Genomic DNA, 17,418 nt, shown 5'->3' with positions numbered 1-17,418 from the left:
TATGAGTTGTTCTACTGATCTTGATGGGGAGATCTATGAGTTGTTGAATTACTGATCTTGATGGGGAGTTGTGGGAACCCTTGAATTTGTAGTTGGCCAGGTAGAATTGTGGGTTGTCTAGGAACCCCACTTTTGGCTGGCATCTGAATTGAAGGACTGAGCCCTTTAATTTGTGGGATCTGAACTAACTTCAGGTAGTGTCAGAATTATATTGTTGGATACTCAGTTGGTGTTGGAGAGTTGGTTGTTGGTATAGAAAAATGGCATGTAGTTGTCGGAAAAAACACAGAGTGTTGGTCAATTTCTTTTCAGATTAAAATTTGAATATTTTCATTTAAATTCTAAGAGTCTTCTTTGATTCTGGCTTTGTAACCTTATTATCTTCTATAGGTTATAGCAGTAATATCTCTATGAGAACCTTTCAGAGCCCTATGATATATGGAACTCAATTGGATAAAGACTAATGACAAGCTGTTAGAAGACTACAGTTATAAAAATGGCAGTTTTAGGTACAAGACTGCAATAGCAATATTCTCTGGGTACAAGCAAGTGAAATCAAATGACACAATGTATGTGGTACTTAGCATAACACCTGGCACAAGGTAGATGCTAAATATATTATATGTGTATGTTCATATATTATATGTGTATATATGTGTGTGTGTGTATATATATATATGTGTATATATATATATATATATATGTGTGTGTGTGTATATATATATGATTAAAAATGATTAAAGAAATAATTTGGGAGATAGAAACAATTTACCACTTCATGAAGTGGACAGTCTATGTTCAGAGAACAGAAAAATGGGTTAGAGGGCAGGAAGCTTTTATAGGATAAAGAATATTGAACAAGGAAGAGAAAAATAGAAAATGACTAATTGTTTGGGGTCACACAGTTGACCTTGTTTGGAGGAAGAAGGCCCAGAGTTGGCTTGGTGTTTGGGGATTGGCTGACTGGATATACTGCTTTTCTGGTCAATGGAACATTTACAGGGACATGAAAATTATTTAAGTTTGGGTTTGCTGACATGACATCCAGGGCAGAAGCAGCTCCATCTTGGTTCTAGAAATTTATTTCAACTGTAGAGTTGACTCTTGAACAACAAGGTTCTGAATTGTGCAGATCCACTTGTACGAGGATTTTTTTTTTCAATAACTATAGTATCTGTATTTTCATTTTATAGATCTTTAAGTATAAGGAAAAGTTTGTGTTTGATTACAGATCACAATATGTAGAATCAAAGGAACTAGGGTTTGAGTCCTGATTCTATCCAAACTGTTACAGCTTCCTGCCTTTGGGTGAGTTCTGATCAATTTTTTTTTTTTTTTTTGAGGCAGAGATGGCAGTACAGGGATTTTCAACTGCATGGGTGTTGGTATGTTCTCTCGCTCTCTCTACATTGCCTTCTCAACCAGTGCCTATTTCACCTACCCCTACTCACATGACTGACCTTCCTACATACTTGCCCCAGGCCCCAGATAATGATTGTTATAGCTTTATATTAGAATATCTCCGCTATGATAGCTTGTCAAAGGGGAAGTGAGGGGCATGCCCTTCTGCTGGTTTCCCTGGTAACTGATGAGTTAACCTGAAGTCGGTTACCCCTATAACTGGTAACCTCCCCCTCCCCTCGTAGCAAAGACTGCTGCCATGTCTTGCCTGCTGACTGCGGCACACATTGGGGTGTCCAGGACCTTGTTTCAGACATGTAAGATTTCCCTATCCATTAAACCATGGATATCTCTGTCACTGACTCTGGGCTCTTTCTTAGGTCTTAAAGCTGGGCAAGTACAGGTCTTGTAGACCTGTGGGGTGCAGCCCAACAGGGGGTCAATGCCCCTAACTCTCACTTTGTGCAAGGGCTGACTGTGTGTGTGTGTGTGTGTGTGTATACATACACAGTAAAAACAGGGATAATAATACCTGCCTTACTTGGCTGTTATAAAGTTTAAATGAGATAGTATGTTTAGCACAGTGCTTAAAACAGTAACTGTTCAATGTTACTTGATATTATTGTTATTATTATTACAGGTACACCTGGATACATTTATATTGTCCCTAAAATCCTTTACAAGGTGCAGCACTGTACACAAGTGATTTAATTCCTGATGAAACTCAGTCAATAAAATGAGGGTAATAGGAGTACATATACATCACAGAACCATTGCGATGACTAAACAAGATGAAGCTCTCAATGTAGTGTTTTGCATACAATTAAGTATTCAGTAAATACTAATGTTGATGATAATGATGATAAAGAAGGTGATGTCGCTTGCCCTCTGGAAAATAAAAAGCTGCTAGCCTTTCTGAACAGTAAGACTTTTACTGCTTCACTGATACTCTCCCAGAACTGTTATTCATATTACTAAATTGAGACTTTCGACATGCATACCTATCTGTCTCTTCTCATGGCTTCCATTGTGTATACTCTGGTGCTTGCAGTGGTTTTTGCATGCCAAAGGCAGTTGTGTGTGTGTCTGTGAGAGAGAGAAAGAGAGAGAGAGAGACAGAGAAAGCACTCTTGGCATGGGTTAGCATACTCTTTTGGAAATCCAGCTGAAAATTTTAATGAACACTTTTCATATTGTGAAATAGTGAATAGGGTCAAATCTTCAGCATGCCTATAAATCAGGATCTGACCCTGCTCTTGTCTGACTCATCTCATTTACCTCCCTATAATCCTGGCTCTGTCTGGTCATGTCTTTATTTAAAATTTTGATATTTTATTCATCATATATTTTTGCATTAATTTTTATTTTAAAAATATATTTAAAATATTATTTATCATGATTACTGAGCTTTTTGATACCCCTCAAATTTTCACTCCAGGTAAGCATCTCATTTCCTACACTTAGTTCAGGCCAACTTTAAACAACTGGAGAACATCATACAACAATAGAGTCGCTTGTGATAGTGGGATTCAGCTTTTCAGAGTATAATGGAAATCTGCTATGATATTAGTTTCTTTTTTTACTATGCATTGGTAAGAAAATAAGTAGCTGCAAAAAGCTACCATAAATTTGGTAACACTTTAAAATGAATTTATATTTTAATTTACACAACAGTATCTATACATATTAGAAAACAGTTGTATATTTCAGTGTAAAACTTATCTTTCAGTCTCTAGAAAATTCTTTGTGTACTGAGAGATTTGTAGGCCCTTTGCAATAACTGTTCTTCCCTTCTCACTCTCTCTCCCCACAGTGATCTCTGGACCACAGATCAGAAAGTACTGCTATAAGAACTCAGATATAAGAAAAGTCAGTGTGCCTAAAATACATTATAGACAAGACTTTGGACTGAGTTTGAAGACTGAGTAGGAGAAAAGAGGAAATGGGTGTGGAGAGATTTTTCTATTTACTGAGTGCCTTTGGGGAGCCAGGCTCAAAGCCAGGCATGCTACATTCCTTTTCTCATTTAGCCCTTATATCTCTGTGAAGTAGGTGTGGTATACTTTTTTTTTTTTACATATAGGAAAACCAAGTCTCAAAATAATTGAATAACTTGCCCTAGGTCTTATAGTCATTAAATTTGTAGAGCCGGTATCCATACCCAGGATTTCAAATTATCAGTAATAAGAAGAGCAGAAGTCAGCTACTGTAAAGAAAGTGTGGATTTGAACTGGTAAGCCTGGAATCCACAGAAATTATAGCAGTTGTTTGCTTTTGTACTTTCTCATTTGGCAGGCCCATCTTAATTCTCGCAATGTTTTTGAATATGTTTTGAATATCCTGTTGAGAAAGCTTGTGTTGTTTCTAGACTATCATTGAACAGATTATTTCGTCTTTGATTGGCTTCACTATTAATGTTTCACTCTACTGTCTAGGCTCATTCTATGGTCCAGAATAATCCCACAGGCCATCTGAAGCAGATCACCAAACATCGGTGGTCCCTTGATTAACTCTTTCTAAATTCCTCAAATTACATGTGAAGAAATAGCTTCCCATTACAAATAGGTTGCACCAAAGTAGAAATACTTTAACTTGCTCACTTGCTAAAAATAATAAAGCAAGCATTATAAAATCAATTCTGCAGCATGCACGAAGAAATGATTCTCCTCTCTTTGTCTTTAGTTGTCTTTGATTAATTTTACAAAGTGCATTTGTGAACAATTCAGTGCAACTTTTCCTTTTAAGATTTTAATGATTCTTTTCTTCCAATGTTGTTCTGATTATTTTGCATCCAAATTAGTTTGCCTGCCTCTTTTCTGGCTTAGTTCTTGGGCCTGAAAGTTCACATACTCTGCTTTTTTTTTTTCAGTTCCTTTTCTTATTTTTGAATTGGACCAAAGTAGGCTTTGACTGAAAGATAAAAATACTGCTAGTAGTAACTGATTTTACAGTGTTTGAAGTGCCAATAGAATAAATCCACTTAATATTCTCATGAGAGGAGAATTATCAAAATGATGCATTGTATTTTATATAAGTTTGTCTACCTTGAAGGGGCCTTTACTCAAAAGTATTTATTGAGTACCAGCAATACATAATGCATTCTGTTTGGTATTTTGAGGGACACAAACATAAATCAGATACATGAGCTGGCCTTGAAGAGATTGTAATCTAGTAGGGATAACAAGATTCATATGTGAATGTGTGTACATATTTTTTTCAAAGTTTCTTTTTTCCACACAAGGGCTAGTAGGATGAGCAAGCCTGCTTTTATGTGATAAAACTCTATAAAGGTAGAAACACTTATATCAACAGTTAATTGTGGGAGTAGAAGCAAAAGAGAAGCACAATGCATTGATTTACCAATTCTTCATTCCTTAATGAGTAGCCATTATACATTTATAAAAAACTAAAACCTCTTCACTTGTAAAGACAGCATTGACTGAATATATCATCTTGTTTTGCTACACCAAAGTAGTTTTTTTTTTTAATTCAGATAATACTTGTTGCTGTCATACCCATGGGTTGATTTCTCATCAAAATAGAAACCTTCTAGTTCAATTTATTTGAAACCTAACTCATCATCTTTACTCCCTGCCACTTCTCTCACCATTCTTCCCTTCTTAGATATATTTACTGCCCCACCACACACATACACATTGTCTACCTTCACAATGTCCTATGTTTGCCAGTGGTCCCATGTTATTGTCAGTATCATCTTTTAACTAAATGAGATAAATTTTTCTAAAAACCTAGTCCATTAACTAGCACATATTTAGTTCCCTTGCACTTGTCATCTTTGTATCCTGGAAGTCATCTTTCATACTAAGACTTTGACAACTGATAAAATTTATCAGTTAATCACTATCTGAAATTATTTTGTCTGTTAATTTGTTTTCCTATTTATTGTCTGTTTCCTCTCATTGGATTATAAATTCCATGGGATCAGGTACCTTCCTTGTCTGTTTTATTTATTGCTGTTTCTTTGATGTCTGGGACAAGTGCCAGGAACCTAATAGGCTCAGCTCAATAAATACTTGTTAAATGAGTAATAGATTAAATAAATCTTAATACTTAAACATTCCCAACCAATCCATCAGTGAATTCTATCAATTTTTCTTTTAGTAGTGTCTCTCTTTTTTTTTAATAGTGTCTCTTAGATTCTCTAATTCCTCTGCACTTTTACAGCTCACACCTTCCAATTGTCCCTGGACCCTTTAGACCTAAACAATAATTTCTTACCCATAATCTGCTTTCAATCCATCCTGCATACTACTGCTCTTCTAATTTTCCTCAAACACTATTTCCCTCATCTCATCTCATTGCTTAAGAACCTTCTCCAAATGCAAATGGGTGTGAAAGCTTGAAGTGCTATGTGAAAGTTAAGTCTTTCTGTTGGACTTATTGGACTTATAAGATTTAGCACCAGTTATTTCCACTCTGCCTCTCCATTCTTATTTCCCTTCTAAATCATCTATTGACCTTCCACTCTAGTCAATCTGATAACCTTATGGAAATTCTGGAGCCTCCCCCAGGATACACTTACACATTTTAGGGGACTCACAGATCCTAAGTCTGAACTTAAGGATCCTTTTCATAATGTGATTCTCACAATTAAATATTCCATTATATAACATCTCATATTGCTGTAAAGTTTCTTATATTTATGACCTCCCTTCTTATGTTGTATTTTTAGCTTCTCTTGTAGTCCCCAGAGAATTTAGTGCAATTTAGTGCTGGGCCCAGAACAAGCATCTCAGAAATACTGGCTGATCTGACATACAGACCCTTATCCATTTGTGTTACATGAAAAAGCTAAACTCTTATTCAGCAAAAGGGTTCTGAGAAACCAGTAAGTAAATATGAAGCAGTAGTGAATACTACTAAGCAGCATTCTTATCTCCATATTTTAGAGTTATAGTCTTGTGATTATTTCCCTTCTTAATCTAAGGCATAATGCCTTCTATAACTCAAATTTGGTATTGTGCTTTCTCCTCCTCTTCTCTTTTATCACTCCTCCTTCTTTAAATTATTTGGTATGGTTAGTGAAAGTTTGCATTCATTGGTATGCAGTAGTCTAACTTACATAAAGTTTACCAACTTCAACTGTTTTTTTTTTCTCCATTAATGAATATATTTTCAGGGCCAAATTATGGTTCTTCATGAGGGGAGCCATATGTACATTAAAATGCAGAAATTAGACCTTAGTTTAAGCTTTTTTTCTCACTAAATGGTGTTCACAAAAAGGCATGAGACATGTATTTTTTTCAATTGTACTAATAAATTTATTGGAATTAGGCATGTATTGAATGCATCCAAATATATTTCTTCCCTCATCTGGATGGAAGAGCTAAAGACCATTCTGTGTCCTGCTGCCCCGCTAAATAAACAGAAACCATGGACATCTCCTTTCCAGACCAGACCATTCCATAGAAATAAATTCTCAGCCATGAGGGAGGGTTTAGTGAGGCCCTTACTATGTGCTAGGTTAGATGGGAAAATTACTCCTATATACCAAACATCATGATAGAAAAGGGCAAAATAAATGCAGCTATTCTTTCAATGGAAAACTTTAACATTGCAAATAAACGCCATCTGTGTCTGCACATGTAGTTGTTACAAGAAACATTCAAGCCTTAACTTTGGTCAAACTGACTATGTAGTGGTGCGATAAGAAATATCAGAATTTCTAGCCCTTCACTAATCACACCTTCATCTGGATGAACGTCACAGATCATACTGATCAGAAGTTGTGATGAGATTTTTTCTCTGAACTGTTCAGCAGATGTGTATTTATTTGTGAAATGAATGTATTCAGTACAGCCTCAAGGAAAATATATTTGATAACATACCATCTGGTAGAGAGTAGGAGAAAAAAACAGGTTTAACTTATACCATAGATCTTAATCTAAATTTCTGACATCTCAGAAAGAAAAAAAAGTTTCCTAGGGCTTTCCCAAAGCAAGGAACACCTAACTCCTTATTTTCGTAAACTAAGTTTGGCAATCTAGTAAATTGTATGATTATTGCTTGCTTTTTAAGGAATTTTATGCAATAACATTTTAAATCCATTTTTAATTTCAATTCTAGACTTGAAAAGAAATGAATGCTGTGAAAATGTATTAGAAAAATATGTACTTAAATGGAAATTACTGTTTAAAATATGTTTCTTTAAGTCTTAAAATAAAGTAATTTTATATTTTAATCTTATACTTTTCCTTTTATTAGTTTAAAGCCATTGTTCTCTTCACTGACTTCATTGGTTAGCTTCACCCTTTTCAATCCTTTGAATGAAAAATTTCCTAATTATTTAAAATTTACTGGCATTATTTTCTTATTTATAGCTTACTTAATTACTTAACTTCCATTTGTGTAATGTGGTAGTAAAGATCATGGATTCAAGAGCTGGAGTCAAGCTGCTTACTTTGAATCTCTGTTCCACCATTTTCTTGCTGTGTCTTCTTGGGGATGGTTAACTGCTCTAAGGACTGTTTTCTCATCTATTAAAGTGAGATAATGCATGTGGAGTGCTTAGTGTAATATTTGGCGCATAAGTATTTTACTGAAGTGTTAACAAACTGAATTTAGTGTCATACTAAATTTAAAATTTTTCTAAAACAGAAATAGTGTTTCTCATTTTGTGTTCCCTGAAGAGCTGGCTGTGGAACAAGAAGTAATCAAGATGATTTGGGAGGGAGTGATTTTGTTGCCAGGATATTTCATATAAACGTGGACTGAAGAAAATAGAAAAAAAATTAATTAAAATTATTTTTAAATTAAGTATAGTATAGTAGCAAATCTCTTTAAACTGTTTTTTCAACACTTTTACGTATTTCTACACTAAGAAAAGAATACTTAGTGATTTTTTTTCCCTGTTCCCCTACAAAACTAGTTACTAAAGTGTTCCTGTGTCTCAAACTTAATGTTAAAAGTTGCAGGATACTATGATGAAGAATCATTAACAAATACTTATCATGTAGATCTTTTAAAAGATCCATAAACATTTAAGGAAACTGAATATCTACCAATCAACAAACAGGCATTATGAGATTTTATTGCTTTGGTAGATTGTACAGAGTTAATAAATAACATTTGAATTTTAGAAAGGCCATGCTAGGCATCGATTCAATACCTGTTTGCTATTAATTATACCTATGATTCTTTGCTATAGAATGAATGAGTCAGGTGCTCAGGGAAATTGGATATATGTCAACAAATTATCAACTATCAGATCACTAGATGATTCATTGGAATAATTCATTCCCCTTGTGTATATAAATCTTTATGAAGAGAATATATCTTATTAGCTTCCTGTGGAAACTGGCATATAATCTGTTGCGAGCAGTGAAACACTTTTAAAATGATAAAGTATGGAGATTCCTCAAAAGATTATAAATAGACTTACCATATGATCCATCAATCCCACTTCTGGGTGTATATCCAGAGGGAACCTTAATTCAAAAAGACACATGCACCTCAGTGTTCATAGCAGCACTATTTACAATAGCCAAGACATGGAAACAACCTAATGTCCATCAACAGATGACTGGATAAAGAAGTTGTGGTATATTTATACAATGTAATACTACTTGGCCATAAAAAAGAATAAAATAATGCCATTCGCAGCAACATGGATGGACCTGGAGATTGTCATTCTAAGTGAAGTAAGCCATAAAGAGAAAGAAAAATACCACATGATATCACTTATATGTGGAATCTAAAAAAAAAAAAAACAAGACAAACTTATTTACAAAACAGAAACAGACTCACAGAAAACAAACCTATGGTTACCATGGGGGAAAGAGGGCAGGAAAGGATAAATTGGGAGTTTGAGATTTGCAGATACTAACTAATATATATAAAATAGATAAACAACAAGTTCATACTGTATGACACAGGGAAGTATATTCAATATCTTGTAGTAACTTATGGTGAAAGATATATGAAAATGAATATATATATGTGTATGTATGACTGAACTATTATGCTGTACACCAGAAACTGACACAACATTGTAAACTGACTATACTTCAATAAAAAGGTATATATACAAAAAATAAAATTGGCTGTTGATCTCAAAAAATATCATAAGGTAAAGTGAATATTTTAATTTCTGCAATTTATATTCCTCACAGTTTATACTAACTTCTAATATTGATTAAAGTCAAAACAGAACAAAATAAAAAAGCATTTATGCTTACATAACATTTTACAATAACACCAGACATTGAAGTCCTTCTTTCATATACTTTACTTTCAATAAGGATTTTGTGGAGATGACTGCCAGGTGTTTTTTTTTTTTTCCTTTTTAAAACTTGACTAGTATTAGATTCATTTCAACAAATCATTTCCTGAATCAGTATCAAAATCCTTAAGGCAAAAGCATGTTTGCTGAGAGAATTAAATGCTTTGCAGCTTGTCTAGACTTTAAAATGAGGTCATGATTTACTTTTTGTCTTTTGGCACATGTATGGATATTTGATTTTTAAAGTGAAAGGAGTTGAAGATGTAACACTGGTCACAAGAATTGATTTTACAAATAAACAACCCATCTTATAAGAGACTGCTGAATGAATGTGTTATCCATGGAGATAGAAGAGTTCAGTTTGATCTGCTGGATTCTTGCAGAATCCATGATTTCTGTTTTTAATTGAATTGCTATACAACTTAACTCACACAATTTTCTGTTCCACCAGGTGGTGAATTACAGTTTCATCACCCAAAAACTACATTTGATGTTGAGATTAGCTTCTCTTCATTAATGTGTAAAACAAGAGCTGAGAACTCTATAATAGCCAAATAGGTTGTGCACAGTAGATATTGGCGGACAGTTCTCCATTCATCTCTTGTATTTGTGTACATCTTGTGAGCAGAGGCACTGACTACATTTGTCCTGTATTTTTTTTTTCAAGGATGCAAACAGTCTTGAAAGATGAAATAGTGTCTCTCTCTAAAGCAAAAGGAAAATTTGCTTACAGCCCAGTATGAAAGATAAATGTTCCCCCACCTGGCCCCCTGTATCACCCTGTAGGAATTGAGGATCAAGGAACGGGTACAAGAAAATGCTTGTACTGTGGCTACTGTTATTGCTATGATCCCAAAATCTCATGTTTTCTTCCACCATCCTTAAAGCTGTGGCAGGTTTACTTATTAATTTGCAGGTGGAGGAAAAATATCAGATCTTTCACCATTCCCTTTTTTGTTTGTTTTGTTTGTTTTATTGAAGTATGGTCAGTTTACAATGTTGTATCAATTTCTGGTGTACAGCATCGTTGACAGCAGTTTCTGTTCCTGTTATCCTTGACAGTCATAGTCCAAATAACAATTGTAGCAAATTAAATTGCACAGAAAACTCACTAATGAGCCCTACAGAACTACATGACCTAGGCCTCTTTTGTTTTAGTAACCTTGGCTTGCTAGTTGGTTAATTTCTTGGACCGTTTGATCCTGGTCTTGTTTAACTAATTAGGTAATACCTGGCAGCTGTTCTCAGCTGGGTGGTTTGGCACATGCTTTATGGCTTGAGTCTGGGAGTGCACTCACAGTGTTTGTTCTCTGGAATGTTTATCTGGAGCACACTGCTCAGCTAAGGCTTCAGACTAATTATTTTTCCTGTGGCAAATGCATTTGTTCGGGCCAGGACACAGAATTCTGAGTTGCCATGCTCCCTTGAAAGGAAAGTGTTTAATTTCCTTTGTAATGAAATGTTAATCACCTCATCAACTATAGAGGAAAATAATCAGTACTACAGCTAAGGTAGTCTGAAATGGTAGTATTTGGGGTTTTTTGTCTGTTTGTTTTTGTGTTTTCTGAAGTCATGGACGGCCCTTTAGGTGTAAGGATTATGCTGTGGACTCATCATCAGCTGGATGTGGTTAACAGTTATTTTCCCAGAAGGGTCTAGAGGGTGACCAGGGACATGCAGTTTTTGTGTGCATGTGTATTAAGGTAACCAGACCAAGCATTCTCTCTTAACCTTGAAGAAGCATTCATATGAACAACTTTTAGATTGTTAAATAACATTAGTAATATACATTCCTTTGTGGATATTTTTGCAAATTCTATAAAAAAAAGCAAAAAAAAAAAAAAAGCAATCATATGTTTGTGTAAGGCCAGTTAAAATCCTTTACCTTAAATAGACTGTAACTAAGAGTTAGCTTTAAATTGGGTGGCTGTTAACTTGTTTTCAGTATGAAAGTAAAGCCATGCTTGTTTCTTTCATTATATGACATTCTAATTAGTTAAAGTTTTAACCGTTTGCAAAGTTGACTCTGTGATCTAAAATCTGACAGAATTATTTGTGAAAATTATCCCATTAGATAATGTGTACAAAGATTTGATATCTCCTGTTATTATGCATATGATAGAATATTAATTTTAAGGGTAAGTGAATTTAAAGAAGTTGAATTGGGACATTTCTTGTCATTTCCATTAATTTCATCAACTTGTGAAAAGATTATTGTTATTTCCTGTATTTGATGCTTTACTTCATGATTGGTGTTAGATTGAGATTCTCTCCCTACCTTGAGTAATGCCATTAGCAATAGGTCAAATCTCCCTGAATCATTTTTTATATTTTGTCCCACTTCTGCCTATTGCTATTATAATATGACTCTTGAAATTGAAAAAGTCATTACCTTAAAATATTTTTATTGTACTGAGAGAGAATTTGGTCCTAGCAAAGAGATGTCTTTGGGTTGAAAATCAATAGGACATATGTAAAACAGCTTCCTTTTCCTCTGAGAAAAGAAAGGGAAGTGGGGAAATTAGTTTCTTTCAACTTAGAGTCATTAGAAATCGCATTTCTGAGAATGTGCATGTGTCTTTGTGTATTACTGTTTTCCTTCATAAAATGATTTGGGGGACTTTCAGAGATTGAGTCAATGACTTCCTTTCCCATTGTTTAACAATATTTTTGGCCTTCCCTTTTTCACAGAAACAAATATTGGTGGATTTTTACAGTGAACACCAGCTGAATGTCCAAGATTTGCAGATACTAACTACTATATATAAAATAAACAACAAGTTCATGCTGTATAGGGAACTATATTCAGTATCTTGTAGTAATTTATGGTAAAAAAGAATATGAAAATAAATATATGTATGTTCATGTATGACTGAAGCATTATATTGTACACCAGAAATTGACACATTGTAAACTGACTCTCTCTCTCTCTCTCTCTCTCTCTCTATATATATATATATATACATATATATATATATATATGCAACAGGTTCTACTGTATAGCACAGGGAATATATTCAATATCTTGTAGTAGCCTATAATTAAAAGAATATGAAAAGGAATATATATACATATACATATACGTATAACTGAATCACTATGCTGTACATCAGAAAGTAACAACATTGTAAATTGATTATTCTTCAAAAAAAGTTAAAAAGGAATGTATTGCTTGACAATATTTAACTGTCAGTCAACTTTCTACTAGACTCTCTTACATTAAAAGCACCTTTTTTTATGGGCTATTATCAGGATAAATTTTCTTACTTTGGTAGACACTTTTTTTCTGAGCACAACACTTCTGGGATTTTACTGTAATGCAGTAAATAGTTGCATCTTTCTGTGGTTTCTCATGGAGACATTTATAGTCTCTGAGTGATCCATCAAACATTTCCTGGATGTACTAACTAGCTCATTAAGCTTCTCAGAGCCCCGTGAAGTGAGTGAGGAAAGTCACTAGACTTTATGAATGTTCAGAGATCAGCTGAGCATTTTACAAACCACTCACCTTATACTGACTAACCAGTGACTATACTGCTTGATTTAAATATCTCTTTATCATCTTCATGTATAGTTTCTATTGATATTAATAGCAGCTTATCAAAGGTTACATTGAATTGTGCAGATACAATTTTCTTATGTTTAATTCCAGAGTCTGGCACCTTATCTGCATATGCATATCCTTATCATACTGCTCCAGAAAGATTATCCTCTATTGTGATTGATGCACCATGGTGTAATTCATTGTTTTTTAATACCTTGAAGTCAGGGGTTCTCTTTCTTTTTTTTTAACATTATTTATTGAGTTATAGTCATTTTACAATGTAGTGTCAATTTCCAGTGTAGAGCACAATTTTTCAGTTATACATGAACATACGTATATTCATCGTCACATTTTTTTTCACTGTGAGCTACCACAAGATCTTGTATATATTTTCCTGTGCTATACAGTATAATCTTGTTTATCTATTCTACAGTTTGAAATCCCAGTCTGTCCCTTCCTACTCCCCACCCCCTTAGCAACCACAAGTTTGTATTCTATGTCTATGTGTCTGTTTCTGTTTTGTATTTTTTTTTAATTCCACATATGAGCAATCTCATATGGTATTTTTCTTTCTCTTTTTGGCTTACATCACTTTGAATGACATTCTCCAGGAACATCCATGCTGCTGAAAATGGCATTATGTTGTTGGGTTTTATGGATGAATAGTATTCCATTGTATAAATATACCACCTCTTCTTTATCCAGTCATCTGTTGATGGACATTTAGGCTGTTTCCATGTCTTGGCTATCGTAAATAGTGCTGCTATGAACATTGGGGTGCAGGTGTCTTTTTGAAGTAGGGTTCCTTCTGGATATATGCCCAGGAGCAGGATTACTGGTTCATATGGTAAGTCTATTCCTAGGGGGCGTTCTCTTTCAATTATGTATAACTACAGTTCCTTTTGTATATTTAAAGTAGCTACATTTCCTTGAGAACTTACCTTCATTTATTTATTCATTAGCTACATACTTACAGAACACCTGCTATGAGTCAGATATGATTATAGGCAATGGATAAAATGATGAGCAAGATAGATAAAGTTTCAGCCCTGAGAGAGCTTATAGTTTACAATCTAGCATATTTTGTGGCAGTCAGCGTTAAAGGCATATTGCTTCTCTCATCTGTAATTTTCTATGCAACAGTTCTGGGAGGTGGGTATTAAATTACTCTCAACTAATAAATGAAGCATTTGAGAGTTAGAAAGATTAATCAACTTGCTTCATCACACAGATAATAAATGGAGGATCTTAGATTCAAACCCAAGTCAGTTGTTGGGTTCTGTATTAGTTTTCTATGCTGTTTAACAGATTACTATAGATTTAGTGCCTTAAAACAACACATATTATATCACAGTGCCTGTAGGTCAGGAGTCTGGTATAGCTGACTTGGGTCCTTTATAAGGCTGCAATCAAGGTATCAGTTGGGACTGGTTTCTCATCTGGAGGCTCCACTATGAAAGAATACACCTTCAAACTCATGTGGTTGTTGGCAGAATTCATTTCTTTGAGGCTGTAGTACTAATGGCAGCTTGCTTCTCTGTAGCCAACAAAGGAGAGATAAACTCTACTGTGAGTTAGCTGGAAAGATAAAGCCTTGTGTTGAGTGGCATCCCAACACATCACCTTTACCATATTTTATTTTTTTAATTTTAATTTTTTATTGAAGTACATTCAGTTACAATGTGTCAGCTTCTGTTGTACAGCACAATGTCTCAGTAATACATATACATACATATGTTCATTTTCATATTCTTTTTCATTAAAGGTTATTACAAGATATTGAATATAGTTCCCTGTGCTATACAGAAGAAACTTGTTTTTTTTGTTGTTGTTGTTGTTTTAATCTATTTTTATATATAGTGGCTAACATTTGCAAATCTCAAACTTCCAAATTTATCCCTTCCTACCCCGTTTCCCTAGTAACCATAAAATTGTTTACTATGTCTGTGAGTCTGTTTCTGTTTTGTAGATGAGTTCATAGTATGCTTTTTTTTCTTTTTTCCTTTTCTAGATTCCACATATGAGTGATATATTTTTTTTTCTTTCTCTTTCTGGCTTACTTCACTTAGAATGACTATCTCCAGGTCCATCCATGTTGCTGCGAATGGCATTATTTTATTCTTTTTTATGGCTGAGTAGTATTCCATTGTATAAATATACTACTTCTTCTTTATACAGTCATCTGTTGATGGACATTTAGGTTGTTTCCATGTCTTGGCTATTGTAAATAGTGCTGCTATGAACACTGAGGTGCATATATCTTTTGAATTAGAGTTCCCTCTGGATATATACCCAGAAGTGGGATTGCTGGATCACATGGCAAGTCTACTTTTAATTTTTTGAGGAATTTCCATACTGTTTTCCATAATGGCTGCTCCAAACTACATTCCCACTAGCAGTGTAAGAGGGTTCCCTTTTCTTCACAGCCTCTCCAGCATTTATCATTCCTAGACTTTTGAATGATGGCCATTCTGACTGCTGTGAGGTGATACCTCATTGTAGTTTTGATTTGCATTTCTCTGATAATTAGTGATTGTGAGCATTTTTTCATGTGCCTATTGGCCATTTGTATGTCTTCATTGGAGAATTGCTTCTTTAGGACTTTTGCCCATTTTTGTGTTGGGTTGTTTGCTTTTTTGCTATTAAGTTGTATGAGTTGTTTATATGTTCTGGAAATTAAACCTTTGTCACATCATTTGCAAATATTTTCTCCCATTATGTAGGTTGTTGTTTTGTTTTGCTTATGGTTTCCTTTGCTGTACAAAAACTTAAAAGTTTAATTATGCCATATTCTATTGATTGGAAGCAAGTAACAGGTCCTGCTCACACTCCAGGTTAGGGAATTCTATAAGGAAATTAATGCCAAGAGGTGAGGATCATAGAGGGGGCCATAGGTTCCACAGTCAATGGTATTTCTACTACATTGTGTTTCCCCTGCTACAAGCTCCATATACAAGAATTGTTTTTTTTTTAATATTTAAAAAAATTATACAGAGCAACATAATACCACTGGAAAAATTTGGAAGAGGATTCCCTTAATCCAGTAATCCCGACACACCTCAATTACCCACCTGAGCAAGGTGTTAAGCACTCACTCCTGCTATCACTAAGAGGTCATAATAATTGTACTTAAATTCCTATCTAGTCTTTTAAAAAGCATACACAATTCTCCTTTCCATAGTTGGGATCAGCAAAAACATGATTCTCTAGATTTCTTTTTGCACTCTTTATATCATAACTATTTTTCCTTGTTGCAACATAATTGTAGAGTGGTCAGTTTTAATGTGCTCATAGGAATCTTTTGAATGACCATGCCACTGTTTACTTAACCAAGTCTGAATGGTTGGATATACAGGCAACTTTCAATTCTCCACCACTAAAAAGCAAACAAATTAATGATGACAACAGCAACAACAAAACACATGAAGAAAGAGAGAGAAGCAAGATGGCAGAGTATAAGGATGCTTGTAGCTCACCCTCTCCCACAAATACACCAAAACTCACATCTATGGACCCACTCAACCAGAGCACCTGCCAAACTCCGACAGAACATCACCCTCTTCAAAAGACAAAGACACCAAAAATCTGATAGGAGAAAAGGAAAGAAGAAAAAAAAAAAAAACAGTGCGGGATCGGTTCCGTGGGAGGGAGAGGCAAAGGAGAAATAGTGCTTGTTTGCTGGGTCTACCCCCTCCAATGGAGAGGCCAACAGGATGGAGGGGGAGCCTCCAAGGCTCAGATCTGCCCCGAGCACCCCTTGACAGACAGAACTAAGTTAAACAGGCACAAAGGGTCCCCACGACACCCAGCCCAAGACATGAGCTGGCAGCTGGGGGCCAGGACAGGCTGTCCGAGCCGGGCGGAGGACTGGGGCAGCTAGACTGAGGCAGCCCTGGGGGACTGCAGGCTGCTGTGCACTGTGGCAGGGACAGGATACAGAGTAGAACAACCTCGGTCCCCCATAAATTGCAAAAAAAGCAAAGCAACAAGGCTGGTGTGCCCTGGGGGGAGGGGCACCATAGCGTTTGTCTCCTCAGACCCGCGGCGCCATTACTGAAGCTTCTCATGAGAAGAGAGGTCGGGTGCAGCCACAGCCACCATCTCCTCCGATGTGAAGCACGCGGGCGGAGGCAGGGCCGAGACCTGAATCCATACCCAGGGGCTCTGCAACCTACTAGGCAGGACTGAGACTTATTTACAGCCCGAGGCAGATAGGATCTTTCTGCCCTGG

General features: G+C 35.4%; 1 protein-coding gene across 1 annotated transcript in view; it reads left to right on the top strand.

Moving 5' to 3' along the window:
* The window catches only part of SH3BGRL (SH3 domain binding glutamate rich protein like), a 70,822-nt gene that overhangs the window by 22,233 nt on the left and 31,171 nt on the right, over window positions 1–17,418 (top strand). The gene's annotated exons all lie outside the window — the stretch shown is intronic.

Source organism: Camelus ferus, chromosome X, assembly GCF_009834535.1.
Source record: "Camelus ferus isolate YT-003-E chromosome X, BCGSAC_Cfer_1.0, whole genome shotgun sequence".
Classification (NCBI taxonomy): domain Eukaryota; kingdom Metazoa; phylum Chordata; class Mammalia; order Artiodactyla; family Camelidae; genus Camelus; species Camelus ferus.
The sequence above is the reverse complement of the archived record's forward strand: the minus strand, read 5'-3'. Positions and strand labels throughout refer to the sequence as shown.